The sequence below is a fragment of the Mesoplodon bidens genome (genome assembly GCF_964165515.1).
Source record: "Mesoplodon bidens genome assembly, chromosome: 1".
Lineage (NCBI taxonomy): Eukaryota > Metazoa > Chordata > Mammalia > Artiodactyla > Ziphiidae > Mesoplodon > Mesoplodon bidens.
This window is the reverse complement of record NC_138176.1, coordinates 177,443,309-177,462,950: the sequence shown is the minus strand read 5'-3', so window position 1 is coordinate 177,462,950 and position 19,642 is coordinate 177,443,309.

Sequence of the window (19,642 nt, the reverse complement as noted above, 5' to 3'; positions counted from 1 at the left end):
CCTTACCTCGAGACTAGAGGTCACATTTAGTTGGCACTTTAGCTACAGTATGCTCTGGGCTGAGCTCCCAGGAAGGAAGCGCAAGCGTTTGGTTTCTTTGGCAAAAGCTCACTGCTCCTCAGAGGCATCTGTGGAGTGAACAGTGTCCTGGTGGTGTGGTGTTCAGGCAGCTTGGAAGCTGCATCGAAGTTGCTTTCCAAAGGGGGAGAGTCGGGCTTCTCCCACATGCTCCAGTTTCCAACTTGACCCCACAGCGCAATTACCATCACTCACTGACTGTCTACTGGAGACTTTGGGCCACACGGGGCCTTTCTATGATCACACTTCGTTGCAGGCGTGGACTTTTGCATGCCGTGCTTAGCATTACCTGCTTAATGACTTAGTCAGGCCTAGGTGACTTTGGATCGTCCAAAAGTCTCACAAGTTGACCGGTTTTTCTGTTCTTTCTGTCAGGCTGGACCTACAGTGGACCTTGCGTCACAATAGAGAGATGACAGGTAAGAGTTGCCAGGGGGCTCTGTAGGCTCAGGGATTCTTTCAGTGCAGTTCAGAGGGCCTCCACAGAGGGAGAGCCACGTTGAATGTAATACTTGCAAAAACGTTGTCCTGGGGCTGCTTTACAGCGGTAGAAATCAAGCTATGCAAGCGAGGATCAGTTCATTGCCCTTCCCTCTGCATAGAAAGGGTTGACCCCAACAGCCTGTTCTGCGCTGTGTTGCTCGGAAAACAAAAAGGGGACTCACGGCACCCACGCTCTCCCTCAGAAGGGAATTCATACGCGTCTCTCTGAGGCCTCCGGAGAGCCGTAGAGGATTTAAAGCACTCTATCGAGTCAGGGTTCATGGAGATGGCTGCACAGCAAACTTTGCTGATAGGAAACGCTCGTGCTTACCTTGAGGCCTGGGGGTCACGTTTACTTCGCACTTTAGCTAGGGCAAGCGGTGGGGTGAACTCCTAGCAAGGCACAGGCGACCACATGAATTCGTAGGAGAAAACTCACTTTCTTCCCTGAGGCATTCCTAGCAGTGACTAGAAGACGGGTAACAGCACTATCTTTCAGTCAGCCTTGAGGCTGCCACTATGTACCTTTCAAATGGGGGAAAATACTGCCGTTTTCCAGGCTCCTCAATTACACACCGGATCACCCAGCACATATACCTCTCTTCTCTGACAAGCCAAAGGAGGCCTTTGGAAAACAATTCGGCCTTCTGCGATGAAACGTTGGGATGCAGTGTGTTCTGCATGTGCTGAATGGCATAATCCTCTAAATGCCCTCAGGAGGCCTAGGTGACTTTGCATGTTCCAAATGCCTAGCAAGGCTCACAGTCAATCTCTACTTTATTTCGGGCTGGAACTAAAGTCTACTTTCTGCCTCACTTAGAGAGACGTCGAGCACGAGACCCCAAAGTGGATTGGAGCCCCGGTGGTTTCTTTCAGGGCAGCTTAGGTGTCCTCAACGTGGCAGACCCGCATGGAAAGAAAGCCGGCCCAAGAACCGTGCTCCTGGGGCTGTTTCAAAGCTGTGGAACGCTAGCCATAGAGAACAGATTAGTTGCCGGCCCTTTCACCTGCATAGTGAGGGATGGTCCCAGAGCCGTGTATCCCTTGATTGTGCTCAGAAGGCTTCTGGTACACGGTGCACTTCCTTGGAAAGAAATGCCCCCGTGAGAGGCTTGAGCGCTGTGAGGCACACTAAAGCTAAAGCCGTCCATTGACTAAGCCTTCCTGGAAACTGGTGCACCCCTGCCTCTGGTAAAGGGAAAATGTGCACCTTACCTCGAGACTAGAGGTCACATTTAGTTGGCACTTTAGCTACAGTATGCTCTGGGCTGAGCTCCCAGGAAGGAAGCGCAAGCGTTTGGTTTCTTTGGCAAAAGCTCACTGCTCCTTAGAGGCATCTGTGCAGTGAACAGTGTCCTGGTGGTGTGGTGTTCAGGCAGCTTGGAAGCTGCATCGAAGTTGCTTTCCAAAGGGGGAGAGTCGGGCTTCTCCCACATGCTCCAGTTTCCAACTTGACCCCACAGCGCAATTACCATCACTCACTGACTGTCTACTGGAGACTTTGGGCCACACGGGGCCTTTCTATGATCACACTTCGTTGCAGGCGGGGACTTTTGCATGCCGTGCTTAGCATTACCTGCTTAATGACTTAGTCAGGCCTAGGTGACTTTGGATCGTCCAAAAGTCTCACAAGTTGACCGGTTTTTCTGTTCTTTCTGTCAGGCTGGACCTACAGTGGACCTTGCGTCACAATAGAGAGATGACAGGTAAGAGTTGCCAGGGGGCTCTGTAGGCTCAGGGATTCTTTCAGTGCAGTTCAGAGGGCCTCCACAGAGGGAGAGCCACGTTGAATGTAATACTGGCAAAAACGTTGTCCTGGGGCTGCTTTACAGCGGTAGAAATCAAGCTATGCAAGCGAGGATCAGTTCATTGCCCTTCCCTCTGCATAGAAAGGGTTGACCCCAACAGCCTGTTCTGCGCTGTGTTGCTCGGAAAACAAAAAGGGGACTCACGGCACCCACGCTCTCCCTCAGAAGGGAATTCATACGCGTCTCTCTGAGGCCTCCGGAGAGCCGTAGAGGATTTAAAGCACTCTATCGAATCAGGGTTCATGGAGATGGCTGCACAGCAAACTTTGCTGATAGGAAACGCTCGTGCTTACCTTGAGGCCTGGGGGTCACGTTTACTTCGCACTTTAGCTAGGGCAAGCGGTGGGGTGAACTCCTAGCAAGGCACAGGCGACCACATGGATTCGTAGGAGAAAACTCACTTTCTTCCCTGAGGCATTCCTAGCAGTGACTAGAAGACGGGTAACAGCACTATCTTTCAGTCAGCCTTGAGGCTGCCACTATGTACCTTTCAAATGGGGGAAAATACTGCCGTTTTCCAGGCTCCTCAATTACACACCGGATCACCCAGCACATATACCTCTCTTCTCTGACAAGCCAAAGGAGGCCTTTGGAACACAATTCGGCCTTCTGCGATGAAACTTTGGGATGCAGTGTGTTCTGCGTGTGCTGAATGGCATAATCCTCTAAATGCCCTCAGGAGGCCTAGGTGACTTTGCATGTTCCAAATGCCTAGCAAGGCTCACAGTCAATCTCTACTTTATTTCGGGCTGGACCTAAAGTCTACTTTCTGCCTCACTTAGAGAGACGTCGAGCAGGAGACCCCAAAGTGGATTGGAGCCCCGGTGGTTTCTTTCAGGGCAGCTTAGGTGTCCTCAACGAGGCAGACCCGCACGGAAAGAAAGCCTGCCCAAGAACCGTGCTCCTGGGGCAGTTTCAAAGCTGTGGAACGCTAGCCATAGAGAACAGATTAATTGCCGGCCCTTTCACCTGCATAGTGAGGGATGGTCCCAGAGCCGTGTATCCCTTGATTGTGCTCAGAAGGCTTCTGGTACACTGTGCACTTCCTTGGAAAGAATTGCCCCCGTGAGAGGCTTGAGCGCTGTGAGGCACACTAAAGCTAAAGCCGTCCATTGACTAAGCCTTCCTGGAAACTGGTGCACCCCTGCCTCTGGTAAAGGGAAAATGTGCCCCTTACCTCGAGACTAGAGGTCACATTTAGTTGGCACGTTAGCTACAGTATGCTCGTGGGGTGAGCTCCCAGGAAGGAAGCGCAAGCGTTCGGTTTCTTTTGCAAAAGCTCACTGCTCCTCAGAGGCATCTGTGCAGTGAACAGTGTCCTGGTGGTGTGGTGTTCAGGCAGCTTGGAAGCTGCATCGAAGTTGCTTTCCAAAGGGGGAGAGTCGGGCTTCTCCCACATGCTCCAGTTTCCAACTTGACCCCACAGCGCCTTTACCAGCACTCTCTGACTGTCTAATGGAGACTTTCGGCCACACGGGGCCTTTCTATGCTCACACTTCGTTGCAGGCGGGGTCTTTTGCATGCCGTGCATAGCATTACCCGCTTGATGACTTAGTCAGGCCTAGGTGACTTTGGATCGTCCAAAGGTCTCACAAGTTGACCGGTTTTTCTGTTCTTTCTGTCAGGATGGACCTACAGTGTACCTTGCGTCACAATAGAGAGATGACAGGTAAGAGTTGCCAGGGGGCTCTGTAGGCTCAGGGATTCTTTCAGTGCAGTTCAGAGGGCCTCCACAGAGGGAGAGCCACGTTGAATGTAATACTGGCAAAAACGTTGTCCTGGGGCTGCTTTACAGCGGTAGAAATCAAGCTATGCAAGCGAGGATCTGTTCATTGCTCTTCCCTCTGCATAGAAAGGGTTGACCCCAACAGCCTGCTCTGCGCTGTGTTGCTCGGAAAACAAAAAGGGGACTCACGGCACCCACGCTCACCCCCAGAAGGGAATTTATATGCGACTCTCTGAGGCCTCTGGAGAGCTGTAGAGGAGTTAAAGCACTCTATCGAGTCAGGGTTCATGGAGATGGCTGCACAGCAAACTTTGCTGATAGGAAACGCTCGTGCTTACCTTGAGGCCTGGGGGTCACGTTTACTTCGCACTTTAGCTAGGGCAAGCCGTGGGATGAGCTCCTAGCAAGGCACTGGCGACCACCTGGATTCGTAGGAGAAAACTCACTTTCTTCCCTGAGGCATTCCTAGCAGTGACTAGAAGACGGGTAACAGCACTGTCTTTCAGTCAGCCTTGAGGCTGCCACTATCTACCTTTCAAATGGGGGAAAATACTGCCGTTTTCCAGGCTTCTCAATTAAACACCGGATCACCCAGCACATATACCTCTCTTCTCTGACAAGCCAAAGGAGGCCCTTGGAACACAATTCGGCCTTCTGCGATGAAACTTTGGGATGCAGTGTGTTCTGCATAGGCTGAATGGCATAATCCTCTAAATGCCCTCAGGAGGCCTAGGTGACTTTGCATGTTCCACATGCCTAGCAAGGCTCACGGTCAATCTCTACTTTATTTCGGGCTGGACCTAAAGTCTACTTTCTGCCTCACTTAGAGAGACGTCGAGCAGGAGACCCCAAAGTGGATTGGAGCCCCGGTGGCTTCTTTCAGGGCAGCTTAGGTGTCCATAACGTGGCAGACCCGCACGGAAAGAAAGCCTGCCCAAGAACCGTGCTCCTGGGGCTGTTTCAAAGCTGTGGAACGCTAGCCATAGAGTACAGATTAGTTGCCGGCCCTTTCACCTGCATAGTGAGGGAGGGTCCCAGAGCCGTGTATCCCTTGATTCTGCTCAGAAGGCTTCTGGTACACGGTGCACTTCCTTGGAAAGAAATGCCCTCGTGAGAGGCTTGAGCGCTGTGAGGCATACAAAAGCTAAAGCCGTCCATTGACTAAGCCTTCCTGGAAACTGGTGCACCCCTGCCTCTGGTAAAGGGAAAATGTGCACCTTACCTCGAGACTAGAGGTCACATTTAGTTGGCACTTTAGCTACAGTATGCTCTGGGCTGAGCTCCCAGGAAGGAAGCGCAAGCGTTCGGTTTCTTTTGCAAAAGCTCACTGCTCCTCAGAGGCATCTGTGCAGTGAACAGTGTCCTGGTGGTGTGGTGTTCAGGCAGCTTGGAAGCTGCATCGAAGTTGCTTTCCAAAGGGGGAGAGTCGGGCTTCTCCCACATGCTCCAGTTTCCAACTTGACCCCACAGCGCCTTTACCAGCACTCTCTGACTGTCTAATGGAGACTTTCGGCCACACGGGGCCTTTCTATGATCACAACTTCGTTGCAGGCGGGGTCGTTTGCATGCCGTGCATAGCAATACCCGCTTAATGACTTAGGCCTAGGTGTCTTTGGATCATCCAAATGTCTCACAAGTTAATCGGGTTTCTGTTCTTTCTGTCAGGCTGGACCTAGAGTGGACCTTGCGTCACAATAGAGATATGACAGGTAAGAGTTGCCAGGGGGCTCTGTAGGCTCAGGGATTCTTTCAGTGCAGTTCAGAGGGCTTCCACAGAGGGAGAGCCACGTTGAATGTAATACTGGCAAAAACGTTGTCCTGGGGCTGCTTTACAGCGGTTGAAATCAAGCTATGCAAGCGAGGATCAGTTCATTGCCCTTCCCTCTGCATAGAAAGGGTTGACCCCAACAGCCTGTTCTGCGCTGTGTTGCTCGGAAAACATAAAGGGGACTCACGGCACCCACGCTCTCCCTCAGAAGGGAATTCATACGCGTCTCTCTGAGGCCTCCGGAGAGTCGTAGAGGATTTAAGGCACTCTATCGAGTTAGGGTTCATGGAGATGGCTGAACAGCAAACTTTGCTGATAGGAAACGCTCGTGCTTACCTTGAGGCCTGGGGGTCACGTTTACTTCGCACTTTAGCTAGGGCAAGCGGTGGGGTGAACTCCTAGCAAGGCACAGGCGACCACATGGATTCGTAGGAGAAAACTCACTTTCTTCCCTGAGGCATTCCTAGCAGTGACTAGAAGACGGGTAACAGCACTATCTTTCAGTCAGCCTTGAGGCTGCAACTATGTACCTTTCAAATGGGGGAAAATACTGCCGTTTTCCAGGCTTCTCAATTACACACCGGATCACCCAGCACATATACCTCTCTTCTCTGACAAGTAAAGGAGGCCCTTGGAACACAATTCGGCCTTCTGCGATGAAACTTTGGGATGCAGTGTGTTCTGCGTGTGCTGAATGGCATAATCCTCTAAATGCCCTCAGGAGGCCTAGGTGACTTTGCATGTTCCAAATGCCTAGCAAGGCACAGGGTAAATCTCTACTTTATTTCGGGCTGGACCTAAAGTCTACTTTCTGCCTCACTTAGAGAGACGTCGAGCAGGAGACCCCAAAGTGGATGGGAGCCCCGGTGATTTCTTTCAGGGCAGCTTAGGTGTCCTCAACGTGGCAGACCCGCACGGAAAGAAAGCCTGCCCAAGAACCGTGCTCCTGGGCCTGTTTCAAAGGTGTGGAACGCTAGCCATAGAGAACAGATTAGTTGCCGGCCCTTTCACCTGCATAGTGAGGGATGGTCCCAGAGCCGTGTATCCCTTGATTGTGCTCAGAAGGCTTCTGGTACACGGTGCACTTCCTTGGATAGAAGTGCCCCCGTGAGCGGCTTGAGCGCTGTGAGGCATAGTAAAGCTAAAGCCGTCCATTGACTAAGCCTTCCTGGAAACTGGTGCACCCCTCTCTCTGGTAATGGGAAAATGTGCCCCTTACCTCGAGACTAGAGGTCACATTTAGTTGGCACGTTAGCTACAGTATGCTCTGGGCTGAGCTCCCAGGAAGGAAGCGCAAGCGTTCGGTTTCTTTTGCAAAAGCTCACTGCTCCTCAGAGGCATCTGTGCAGTGAACAGTGTCCTGGTGGTGTGGTGTTCAGGCAGCTTGGAAGCTGCATCGAAGTTGCTTTCCAAAGGGGGAGAGTCGGGCTTCTCCCACATGCTCCAGTTTCCAACTTGACCCCACAGCGCCTTTACCAGCACTCTCTGACTGTCTAATGGAGACTTTCGGCCACACGGGGCCTTTCTATGATCACAACTTCGTTGCAGGCGGGGTCTTTTGCATGCCGTGCATAGCAATACCCGCTTAATGACTTAGGCCTAGGTGTCTTTGGATCATCCAAATGTCTCACAAGTTGACCGGTTTTTCTGTTCTTTCTGTCAGGCTGGACCTACAGTGGACCTTGCGTCACAATAGAGAGATGACAGGTAAGAGTTGCCAGGGGGATCTGTAGGCTCAGGGATTCTTTCAGTGCAGTTCAGAGGGCCTCCACAGAGGGAGAGCCACGTTGAATGTAATACTGGCAAAAACGTTGTCCTGGGGCTGCTTTACAGCGGTAGAAATCAAGCTATGCAAGCGAGGATCAGTTCATTGCCCTTCCCTCTGCAAAGAAAGGGTTGACCCCAACAGCCTGTTCTGCGCTGTGTTGCTCGGAAAACAAAAGGGGACTCACGGCACCCACGCTCACCCTCAGAAGGGAATTCATACGCGACTCTCTGAGGCCTCTGGAGAGCCGTAGAGGATTTAAAGCACTCTATCGAGTCAGGGTTCATGGAGATGGCTGCACAGCAAACTTTGCTGATAGGAAACGCTCGTGCTTACCTTGAGGCCTGGGGGTCACGTTTACTTCGCACTTTAGCTAGGGCAAGCCGTGGGATGAGCTCCTAGCAAGGCACTGGCGACCACCTGGATTCGTAGGAGAAAACTCACTTTCTTCCCTGAGGCATTCCTAGCAGTGACTAGAAGACGGGTAACAGCACTGTCTTTCAGTCAGCCTTGAGGCCGCCACTATCTACCTTTCAAATGGGGGAAAATACTGCCGTTTTCCAGGCTTCTCAATTACACACCGGATCACCCAGCACATATACCTCTCTTCTCTGACAAGCCAAAGGAGGCCCTTGGAACACAATTCGGCCTTCTGCGATGAAACTTTGGGATGCAGTGTGTTCTGCATAGGCTGAATGGCATAATCCTCTAAATGCCCTCAGGAGGCCTAGGTGACTTTGCATGTTCCAAATGCCTAGCAAGGCTCACGGTCAATCTCTACTTTATTTCGGGCTGGACCTAAAGTCTACTTTCTGCCTCACTTAGAGAGACGTCGAGCAGGAGACCCCAAAGTGGATGGGAGCCCCGGTGATTTCTTTCAGGGCAGCTTAGGTGTCCTCAACGTGGCAGACCCGCACGGAAAGAAAGCCTGCCCAAGAACCGTGCTCCTGGGGCTGTTTCAAAGCTGTGGAACGCTAGCCATAGAGAACAGATTAGTTGCCGGCCCTTTCACCTGCATAGTGAGGGATGGTCCCAGAGCCGTGTACCCCTTGATTGTGCTCAGAAGGCTTCTGGTACACCGTGCACTTCCTTGGAAAGAAATGCCACCGTGAGAGGCTTGAGCGCTGTGAGGCACAGTAAAGCTAAAGCCGTCCATTGACTAAGCCTTCCTGGAAACTGGTGCACCCCTGCCTCTGGTAAAGGGAAAATGTGCACCTTACCTCGAGACTAGAGGTCACATTTAGTTGGCACTTTAGCTACAGTATGCTCTGGGCTGAGCTCCCAGGAAGGAAGCGCAAGCGTTCGGTTTCTTTTGCAAAAGCTCACTGCTCCTCAGTGGCATCTGTGCAGTGAACAGTGTCCTGGTGGTGTGGTGTTCAGGCAGCTTGGAAGCTGCATCGAAGTTGCTTTCCAAAGGGGGAGAGTCGGGCTTCTCCCACATGCTCCAGTTTCCAACTTGACCCCACAGCGCATTTACCAGCACTCTCTGACTGTCTACTGGAGACTTTCGGCCACACGGGGCCTTTCTATGCTCACACTTCGTTGCAGGCGGGGACTTTTGCCTGCCGTGCATAGCATTACCCGCTTGATGACTTAGTCAGGCCTAGGTGACTTTGGATCGTCCAAAGGTCTCACAAGTTGACCGGTTTTTCTGTTCTTTCTGTCAGGCTGGACCTACAGTGTACCTTGCGTCACAATAGAGAGATGACAGGTAAGAGTTGCCAGGGGGCTCTGTAGGCTCAGGGATTCTTTCAGTGCAGTTCAGAGGGCCTCCACAGAGGGAGAGCCACGTTGAATGTAATACTGGCAAAAACGTTGTCCTGGGGCTGCTTTACAGCGGTAGAAATCAAGCTATGCAAGCGAGGATCAGTTCATTGCCCTTCCCTCTGCATAGAAAGGGTGGACCCCAACAGCCTGTTCTGCGCTGTGTGGCTCGGAAAACAGAAGGGGACTCACGGCACCCACGCTCTCCCTCAGAAGAGAATTCATCCGCGGCTCTCTGAGGCCTCTGGAGAGCCGTAGAGGAGTTAAAGCACTCTATCGAGTCAGGGTTCATGGAGACGGCTGCACGGCAAACTTTGCTGACAGGAAACGCTCGTGCTTACCTTGAGGCCTGGGGGTCACGTTTACTTCGCACTTTAGCTAGGGCAAGCCGTGGGATGAGCTCCTAGCAAGGCACTGGCGACCACCTGGATTCGTAGGAGAAAACTCACTTTCTTCCCTGAGGCATTCCTAGCAGCGACTAGAAGACGGCTAACAGCACTGTCTTTCAGTCAGCCTTGAGGCTGCCACTATCTACCTTTCAAATGGGGGAAAATACTGCCTTTTTCCAGGCTTCTCAATTACACACCGGATCACCCAGCACATATATATCTCTCTTCTCTGACAAGCCAAAGGAGGCCCTTGGAACACAATTCGGCCTTCTCCGATGAAACTTTGGGATGCAGGGTGTTCTGCATAGGCTGAATGGCATAATCCTCTAAATGCCCTCAGGAGGCCTAGGTGACTTTGCATGTTCCAAATGCCTAGCAAGGTGCAGGGTAAATCTCTACTTTATTTCGGGCTGGACCTAAAGTCTACTTTCTGCCTCTCTTAGAGAGACGTCGAGCAGGAGTCCCCAAAGTGGATTGGAGCCCCGGTGATTTCTTTCAGGGCAGCTTAGGTGTCCTCAACGTGGCAGACCCGCATGGAAAGAAAGCCTGCCCAAGAACCGTGCTCCTGGGCCTGTTTCAAAGCTGTGGAACGCTAGCCATAGAGAACAGATTAGTTGCCGGCCCTTTCACCTGCATAGTGAGGGATGGTCCCAGAGCCGTGTATCCCTTGATTGTGCTCAGAAGGCTTCTGGTACACGGTGCACTTCCTTGGATAGAAGTGCCCCCGTGAGCGGCTTGAGCGCTGTGAGGCATACTAAAGCTAAATCCGTCCATTGACTAAGACTTCCTGGAAACTGGTGCACCCCTCTCTCTGGTAATGGGAAAATGTGCCCCTTACCTCGAGACTAGAGGTCACATTTAGTTGTCACGTTAGCTACAGTATGCTTGTGGGGTGAGCTCCCAGGAAGGAATCACAAGCCCCTGGTGTCTTTGGGAATAACTCACTCCTCCTCAGCGGCATCTGTGGAGTGAATAGTATCCTCGTGATGGGGTTTTCAGGCGGCTTGGAAGCTGCAACGAAGTTGCTTTCCAGAGGGGGAAAGTTGGGCTTCTCTCACATGCTCCAATTGCCATGTTGAACCCACAGCGCATTTACCTGCACTCTCTGATTGACTTCTGGAGACTTTCAGCCACACTGGGCGTTTCTATGATCACACGTTGTTGGACGCGGGGTGTTTTTTGTGCCATGAATAGCATTACCATCTTCATAACTTAGTCAGGCCTAGGTGACTTTGGATCGTCCAAATGCCTCACAATTGTACCGGTTTCTCTGTACTTTCTGTCAGGCTACACGTACAGTGTACCTTGCGTCATAATAGAGCGATGACAGGTAAGAGTTGCAAGCATGCACTTTAGGCTCAGGGATTCTTTCAGTGCCGTTCAGAGGGCCTCCCCAGAGGGAGAGCCACGTTGAATGTACTACTGGCAAAAACGTTGTCCCAGGGCTGCCTTACAGCTGTAGAAATCAAGGTCTGCAAGCGAGAAGCACTTCATTGCCCTTCCCTCGGCGTAGACAGACTTGACCCCAACAGTGTGTTCTGTGTTGTGTTGCTCGGAAAACAAAAGGGGACACACAGCGCACACACTCTCCCTCAGAAGGGAATTCATACGCGACTATCTTCGGCCTATGGATAGCCGTAGAGGAATTAAAGCACTCTATCCAGTCAGGGTTCATGGAGATGGCTGCACAGCAAACTTTGCTGACAGTAAACGCTCGTGCTTTCCTTGAGGCCAGGGGGTCACGTTTACTTCGCACTTTAGCTAGGGCAAGCCGTGGGATGAGCTCCTAGCAAGGCCCTGGAGACCACCTGGATTCGTAGGAGAAAACTCACTTTCTTCACTGAGGCATTCCCAGAGGTGACTAGAAGACGGGTAACAGCAATGTCTTTCAGTCAGCCCTGAAGCCGCCACTATCTACCTTTCAAATGGGGAAAATACTGCCTTTTTCCAGGCTTCCCAATTACAAACTGGATCACCCAGCACATACACCTATCTGCTCTAACAATCCAAGGGAGACTCTTGGAACACAATTCGGCCTTCTTCGACGAAATTTTGGGATGCAGTGTCTGCTGCATGTGGTGAACGGCATAATCCTTTAAATGCCCTCAGTAGGCCTAGGTGACTTTGCATGTTCCAAATTCCTAGCAATGCTCAGGGTAACTCTCTACTTTATTTCGGGCTGGACCTAAAGTCCACTTTCCACATCACTTAGAGAGACGACGAGCAGGTGTCCCGAAACTGAATGGGAGCCCTGGTGGTTTCTTTCATGGCACCTTAGGTCTCCTCAATGTGGCAGACCCGCATGGAACAAAAGCCTGCAAAGAACCACGTTCCTGAGGCTGTTTCAAAGCTGTGGAACGCTACCCATAAAGAACACATAAGTACCCGTTTGTTCCTACTGTATAGTGAGTGATGTTCCCAGAGCTGTGTATCCCTTGATTGTGCTCAGGAGGCTTTGGGTACTCAGTGTACTTCCTTGGAAAGAAGTTCCCACGTGAGGGTCTTGAGCGCCATGCGGCACACTAAAACTAAAGCCGTCCACTGACTAAGACCTCCTGGAAACTGGTGCACCCCTCTCTCTGGTAATGGGAATATGAGCCCCTTACCTCGAGACTAGAGGTCACATTTAGTTGGCACTTTAGCTACAGTATGCTCGTGGGGTGAACTCCCAGGAAGGAATCGCAAGCACCTGGTTTCTTTGTGAATAACTCACTCCTCCTCAGTGGCATCTGTGGAGTGAATAGTATCCTGGTGGTGGGGTTTTCAGGCGGCTTGGAAGCTGCAACGAAGTTGCTTTCCAAAGGGGGAAAGTCGGTCTTCTCTCACGTGCTCCATTTGCCATGTTGAACTCACAGCGCATTTTCAGCACTCTCTGACTTACTACTGGAGACTTTCAGCCACACTGGGCCTTTCTATGATCACACATCGTTGGACGCGGGGTGTTTTGTGTGCCATGAATAGCATTACTCGCTTAATGATTAGTCAGGCCTAGGTGACTTTGGATCGTCCAAATGCCTCTCAATTGTACCGGTTTCTCTGTACTTTCTGTCAGGCTGCACCTACACTGTACACTGCGTCACAAAAGAGAGATGACAGGTAAGAGTTGCCAGGATGCACTTTTGGCTCAGGGATGCTTTCAGTGCCGTTCAGAGGGCCTCCACAGAGGGAGAGCCACATTGAATGTACTACTGGCAAAAACGTTGTCCCGCGGCTGCCTTACAGCTGTAGAAATCAAGCTCTGCAAGCGAGAAGCACTTCATTGCCCTTCCCTCGGCGTAGACAGAGTTGACCCCAACAGTGTGTTCTGTGTTGTGTTGCTCGGAAAACAAAAAGGGGACTCACAGCGCACACGCTCTTCCTCAGAAGGGAATACATACGTGACTGTCTTCAGCCAACGGAAAGCCGTAGAGGAGTTAAAGCACTCTATCGAGTCAGGGTTCATGGAGATGGCTGCACACAAAACTTTGCTGATAGGAAACACTCGTGCTTACCTTGAGGCTAAGGGTCACGTTTACTTCGCACTTTAGCTAGGGCAAGCGTGGGATGAGCTCCTATCAAAGCCCTGGAGACCACCTGGATTCGTAGGAGAAAACTCACTTTCTTCACTGAGGCGTCCCCAGAGGTGACTAGAAGACGGGTAACAGCACTGTCTTTCAGTCAGCCCTGAGGCCGCCACTATCTACCTTTCAAATGGGGGAATATACTGCCTTTTTCCAGGCTTCTCAATTACAAACTGGATCACCCAGCACATACACGTGTCTTCTCTGACAATCCAAGGGAGACCCTTGGAACACAATTCGGCCTTCTGCGGTAAAACTTTTGGATGCAGTGTGTGCTGCATGTGGTCAACGGCATAATCTTCTAAATGCCCTCAGGAGGCCTAGGTGACTTTGGATGTTCCAAATGCCTAGCAATGCTCAGGGTAACTCTCTACTTTATTTCGGGCTGGACTTAAAGTCCAGTTTCCGCATCACGTAGAGAGATGTCGAGCAGGAGTCCCCAAACTGAATTGGAGCCCCTGTGGTTTCTTTCAAGCCAGCTTAGGTTTCCAAAAAGGGGCAGACCCGCATGGAATGAAAGCCTGTCAAGAACCGCGTTCTCTCTGACAGAGACAGTACGCAGTGCCCGTATTTCCCTTCTTCTCAATTTCAAAAGACAGAAATATTTTCTGGTTGGAATACAGATCTTTTAAGGCAGTGAAAACGCTTTGTAGCCAACACACCCTTGCCCCTCTTACAGATATAAACTAATGTGAGGAGACCGTCAGTGTGTAGTCCTGCCAGAGGAATTGTAGCCTTATTCAGATGTGAGCGAAGAGTGTCCAAAGGTGAATGAATACAATGTGTGAAGTTTCTGTGATCTAGCATTCATCAGACTCACCCATGGTCTTTGGAGAACAGCTCATAGCATACACATTTCACAAAGACTTCCCTCTAGACTACTCTAAATTTTTCGCTCAGATGACTGCTTCTTCTTCTCTTGCCAAGCTGTCTCTTTAACAGTGCTCCCTGTGCACTTGGCTTACATTTGATCCTCCACCTAAGGCAATGGCTGTGCACCTAGACTTGCACTGCAGTACCCAGTAAGCAATTCCTACTCTCCGTGTACGAGAGACAGGTCTAACCATGGAACATTATACTTTGCCTTGAAAATGCTTCCACCAAACGTTCTACGTTCACAGTGAAAGCTACTTTCGCCAAAACTACTCTGAGCATCCCCAGGATTCCACGAACAGTGTCAATTTCTCCTTTTGAAATGTTGTCTTTTTCACGACCATCTGGAAGTGAAGGCCCTTCATATAGCGTTGAAGAAAGTGTTTCTGCTTCAGAAAGGAAGGTACTTCCTTGTGGCAGTTTGAAATTGCTTTCCCTACCCTTCTCAGTTAAATACCACTGGGAGGAGGTTGTTCAGGTTAAGCCCTAGAAGCAGCAGCGACCAAAGCCCTATGCCTACAGCTCTCCTAGTGTGATCCAAGCACGATAGTCCATCTCCACAGAGGTCGGTGTCTTCTCAACCATCCTTCTTTTGGCTTCAAAACTCACATATATTTTACCAGTAGGACCCCAGGCTTTCAAAGTAAAATTCATGTGCCTGTAGTTACCCTAGGAAACTAAGCTGAGCACTTTTTGTCATTCGGCTGAAATGAAGAGTATTGCAGAACTCTACAACCATTCTCACACACTGCTTCCTCTGTGGATGAGTCTTTGACAGAGACTCTCTGACAGAGACAGTACACAGTGCCCGTATTTCCCTTCTTCTCAATTTGAAAAGACAGAAATATTTTCTGGTCGGAATACAGATCTTTTAAGACAGTGAAAACGCTTTGTAGCCAATGCACCCTTGCCCCTCTTACAGATATAAACTTACGTGAGGAAACCATCATTGTGTAGGCCTGCCAGAGGAATTGTAGCCTTATTCTGAAGTGAGCGAAGAGTGTCAAAAGGTGAATGAATACAATGTGTGAAGTTTCTGTGATCCAACATTCATCAGACTCACCCATGGTCTTTGGAGAACAGCTCATAGCATACACATTTCACATAGCCTTCACTCTAGACGTTTCTATCATGTATGCTGAGATGAGTGCATTTTTAAAGTGCCTCTTCTTAATTTGCCAGGTTGTCCCTTTAACAGGGCTCCCCATACACTTGACTTTCATTTCGTCATCCACCTAAGGAGAGGTATCTGGACCTAGTCTTTCCCTGCAGTACCCAGTAAGCAAGCCCTTCTCTCCGTGTAAGAGAGACAGGTCTAACTAAGTAACACTAAGGATTCGGCCTTTCAAATACTTCCATTAACTGTCAACGTTTGCAATGAAAGCTGCTGTTTGTAAAACTCCCCTGGGCACTGCCCAGTCTTCAGTACACTGCGAATTTCTCCTTCTGTAACATTACCTTTTTCTCACCCACGTGGAACACAAGGCCCTTCACATAGCATTGCAGATAGGCTTTCTGCTTCAGAAAGGCAGCTACTTCTCTTTGGCTGGTTGTATGCTTTTCCCTCTCCTTCTCAGTTCAATACCACAGGGAGGAGGGTGTTCAATATAGGCCATAGAAGCAGCAGATACATGAGTCTTACATCCACAGCTCTTCTTTTGTTATCCAAGTGCGAATGTGCATCTCCACATTGGTCAATATCTTCTCAACCATCCTCTTTGTGGCTAGGTATTCTCACATATGTTTTACCAGTAGGACACCAGCCTTTCATACAAACTTAAAGGCATCTGCCTCTAGTCACACTAGGAAACTAAGCTCAGCCCTTCTCGTCATTCGGCTGAAGATGAAGAGTATTTCAGAGCTCTGAAGCCATTCTCACACCCTGCTTCCTCTGGTGGTGACTCTTTGAAAGAGACAGTACACTGTGAATGAAATTCCTTTCTTCTCAGTTTGAGATGACAAAAATATTTACTGGTCTTAATATGGGCCTTTTAGTAGTGGAAACGCTTTCTAGGCAACTCAGGCTTGCACCTCTTACCTGAAGTCAAATATAAACTAAGCTGAGGAAACCGTTGTAGTGCAGGCTGTCAGACAAATAGTAGCATGTTTCCAGTTTGACCGAAGAGTTTCAAATGGTGAATCAATACATTGTGTGAAATTTCTGATATCTAGCATGTATCTGACTACTCATGGCCTAAAGAGAGCAGCTCGCAGGATACAGATTTCACACAGTGATTGCTTGTACCGGCTACCCTAAGATGAGTGCATTTTTCAAGTGACTCCTCTTGTCTTGCTTGGCTATCCCTTTAACAGGGCTCCCCATGCACTTGACTTCCATTTGATCATCCACCTAAGGAAAGGTCTCTGCACCTAGACTTTCTCTGCTATAGACAGTAAGTAAACCCTACTCTCCATGGAGGAGAAACAGGTCTAAGCCGGTAACACAAAGCCTCTTCCTACGAATTGTTTTCACAAATGGTTTCACTTGCCATTTCATACCGCCCTTGGCAGTGCTCAGCTGAAGATCACCAGACCTCTAATTGCAGTGGGTATTCCATCCTTCCTAATATTACTCTTCACTGAAACGTCCGTGCCTGGCCTTGGTACCCATGGGTGTGAAGAAAGACCTTGTACATAGGAAAGGAATCTGTTTCTGCTAGGAGGGGTGAAAACTTGTGTCTTAACCATTCTTGGTCAAACACCTTATAGAGAAGCATTTCAACTGTAGCCCATATAAGTCTCGAAAAGACCAGTCCTTCCCCAATGCGTTCATCTCTCTGTCACTTGCCTAAGGTCAGTCTCCCAGTCTATGGTATGTTCTCTCCTTCCTCCTAGTAGCTTGCAAAAGTCTGTATGTTTTACCCAGTAGGATGCAAGCCTTGCAACAGGCTTAAAGACATTCACTTCTAGTTACCCTAAGGAATTAACCTAAGTCTGTCTCTTCATTTAGCTGGAGATGCAAGAATATTGCCGAGTTCAGGAACAATTCACGAAGTCCTAATTCCCTTGGGGATGATTTTTTTGTTTTGTTTTGTTTTGTTTTTTTACAGAGAAAGTACATTATGCCTGAAATTCTTTTCCTCTCACTTTCAGAAGACACATAGGATTACAGCACAGAACACAAGCCTTTTTAGGTAGTGGAAGTGCTTTCTCTCCAAGTCACCTTTGCACCTCTTAGCTGAATGCAGCTAAGGAAAAAAATCGCACTGTAGGTACTTGTTTGAATTACAACTTCTGACAACCAAAAATGTTTGAAAACGTCAAAGTTAATCAAATGTTGATCAAAATGAGTTTTTCAAACAAGGACAAGTTGAGCATAAACTGAACATAGTATTTAAAAAGTTGCACTGCACATATTGTTAAAAGCATAGGTTGTTTTTTACACTAAATTTCATATTTCTTGTTATGCACATTTGGTTTCTCAACACATTGATTTATTAAACATATCTCAATGTGATTTGTTTATAAATAATTGTTGAACAAGTGAAAATAAATTTCAGAGTCAGGGGAAAAATACCGGCAACAAGTTTAATTACTTGTCAATGAATAATAACTGCATTCAGACAATTTAGGATTGAGCTTCTTTTAAATTAAAAAAAAGTAGATGGGCTTCCCTGGTGGTGCAGTGGTTGAGAGTCCGCCTGCCGATGCAGGGGACACGGGTTCATGCCCTGGTCTGGGAGGATCCCACATGCCGCGGAGCAGCTAGGCCCGTGAGCCATGGCCACTGAGCCTGTGCGTCCGGAGCCTGTGCCCCGCAACGGGAGAGGCCACAACAGTGAGAGGCCCGCGTACTGCAAAAAAAAAAAAAGTAGAAATCCTTGTTATTTTAAAGTCTTTAAAGAAAAGTCTTTGTTTGTTTAAGGATTACCTATGCTAATTAAGTGGTATTGATTTTGGTTACCTTATCAGCACACAGTCCTCTGCCTATTAGGTCATTGTGTGGACTGGTTTGATTTTAGCCAGATTATCCACTGAGTACATATACAAAGCGGGGAACTTTACATTAAAGAAACACTCGGAATGGGTTTTCAGCTGTGTCGACAAGGGGTGACTTCTATCCAGGCCCTTTGTGGCTGAGTTGTACAAAGAGAGTATGTAACATTGACAGAATGCAATCCCAGGCACTCTTCCAAGTATTCTATCTGCATGATTTCATTCAATACTGACAGCAACGCTCTTAAGGTGGCTATTAATATTATTATCTTTATTTATTTATTTTACAGAAGAGGAAACTGGGGTGTACAGACGTTAACTTGCACGACGTCACACGGACAGAGGGAGGTGCACCAGGATTCAAACGCGCAGTTTGACTCCTGAGCCTGCAAACGTCTCTATTTTGCTATTCTGTCTCATCTGTCAGTGCACTAGTCCATTAGTACACTACTACGATTCACAGAACTTCATGTCTGTAACAACTGTGGCTAAACGATGGATGTGCTTCGTGTGGCTGAAGATCCTAATGCCACTGACAAGCGCCAGCTCTCAGCAGGTGGGAGCTGGACAGGTCCTGTCTCCTAGGTAATGACTGAAGCACAGGCGGCCGATAAAGCACCCTTCTCCCCAGACCCAGAGGGCTGATGTCATTTCCTTCGTCTGGGCGGTTGCACCAGTGACACGGAGGGTTGTAGGGTGGTGTTAGGTACCCGAGAGACCTGCGGCGCCCTATGTCACTTCCTCCCAGAGACGCTGTTTCCTAGCAACCCCTTCCTACTTCCGTTCTTAGTACAGCCTCCTCGCTTACTGCAGAGTTGATCTCTGAGAGCAGCCAGGCGCAGGCCAAGGAGAGGGGGCCAACAGCTGGTTCCTCCAGTCGTGGGGAGACATCCGCAGGAATTCAGAGTGAGTACAGACCGCGGGACTTGAGGGTTGTGGAGAATCGGGGCAGAGGCGGTGCTCGGCTGTGCACGTACCTGGCTAGTGGCGGGTGCATGGTCGACCACACGGGGCAGAGCGGGCAGGGACAGGGCGCCACCTGGCCGGGTCGGAGCAGTCCCCCGCCCCGCTCTGCTGAGGGCGGCGGGGAGAGTGAGCAGCCTCCTCCTGGAGCACTGGAAACGTCCACAGGACCATTTAACAGAGATTTAAATGCAGTCCATCGCAGAAGCTTCTTTTTGTTTTATCTAATAGTATTTCAATACTTGTGAGAGGGAAGAGTGGCTGGAAAAATATCACTATTTACGATCTTTTCCTTTCCTTTTATAAACTTAAAAAAAAAGTTATGTTCTTAGTTATGTACACTAAGTCCCCTACCTATGAACCTTCAAGTTGCGAACTTTAAAAGATGCGAACCTGCATTCTCATGTCCAATCACGTACGTTAGTTCACGTGTATGGTGTACACTGTCACGTGTGTGCGTCCTCTACAAGTGGTTGTGCTTTTGTGTACTTTACTGTACAGTACTTTATAGGGCACAGTAGTTCAGTAT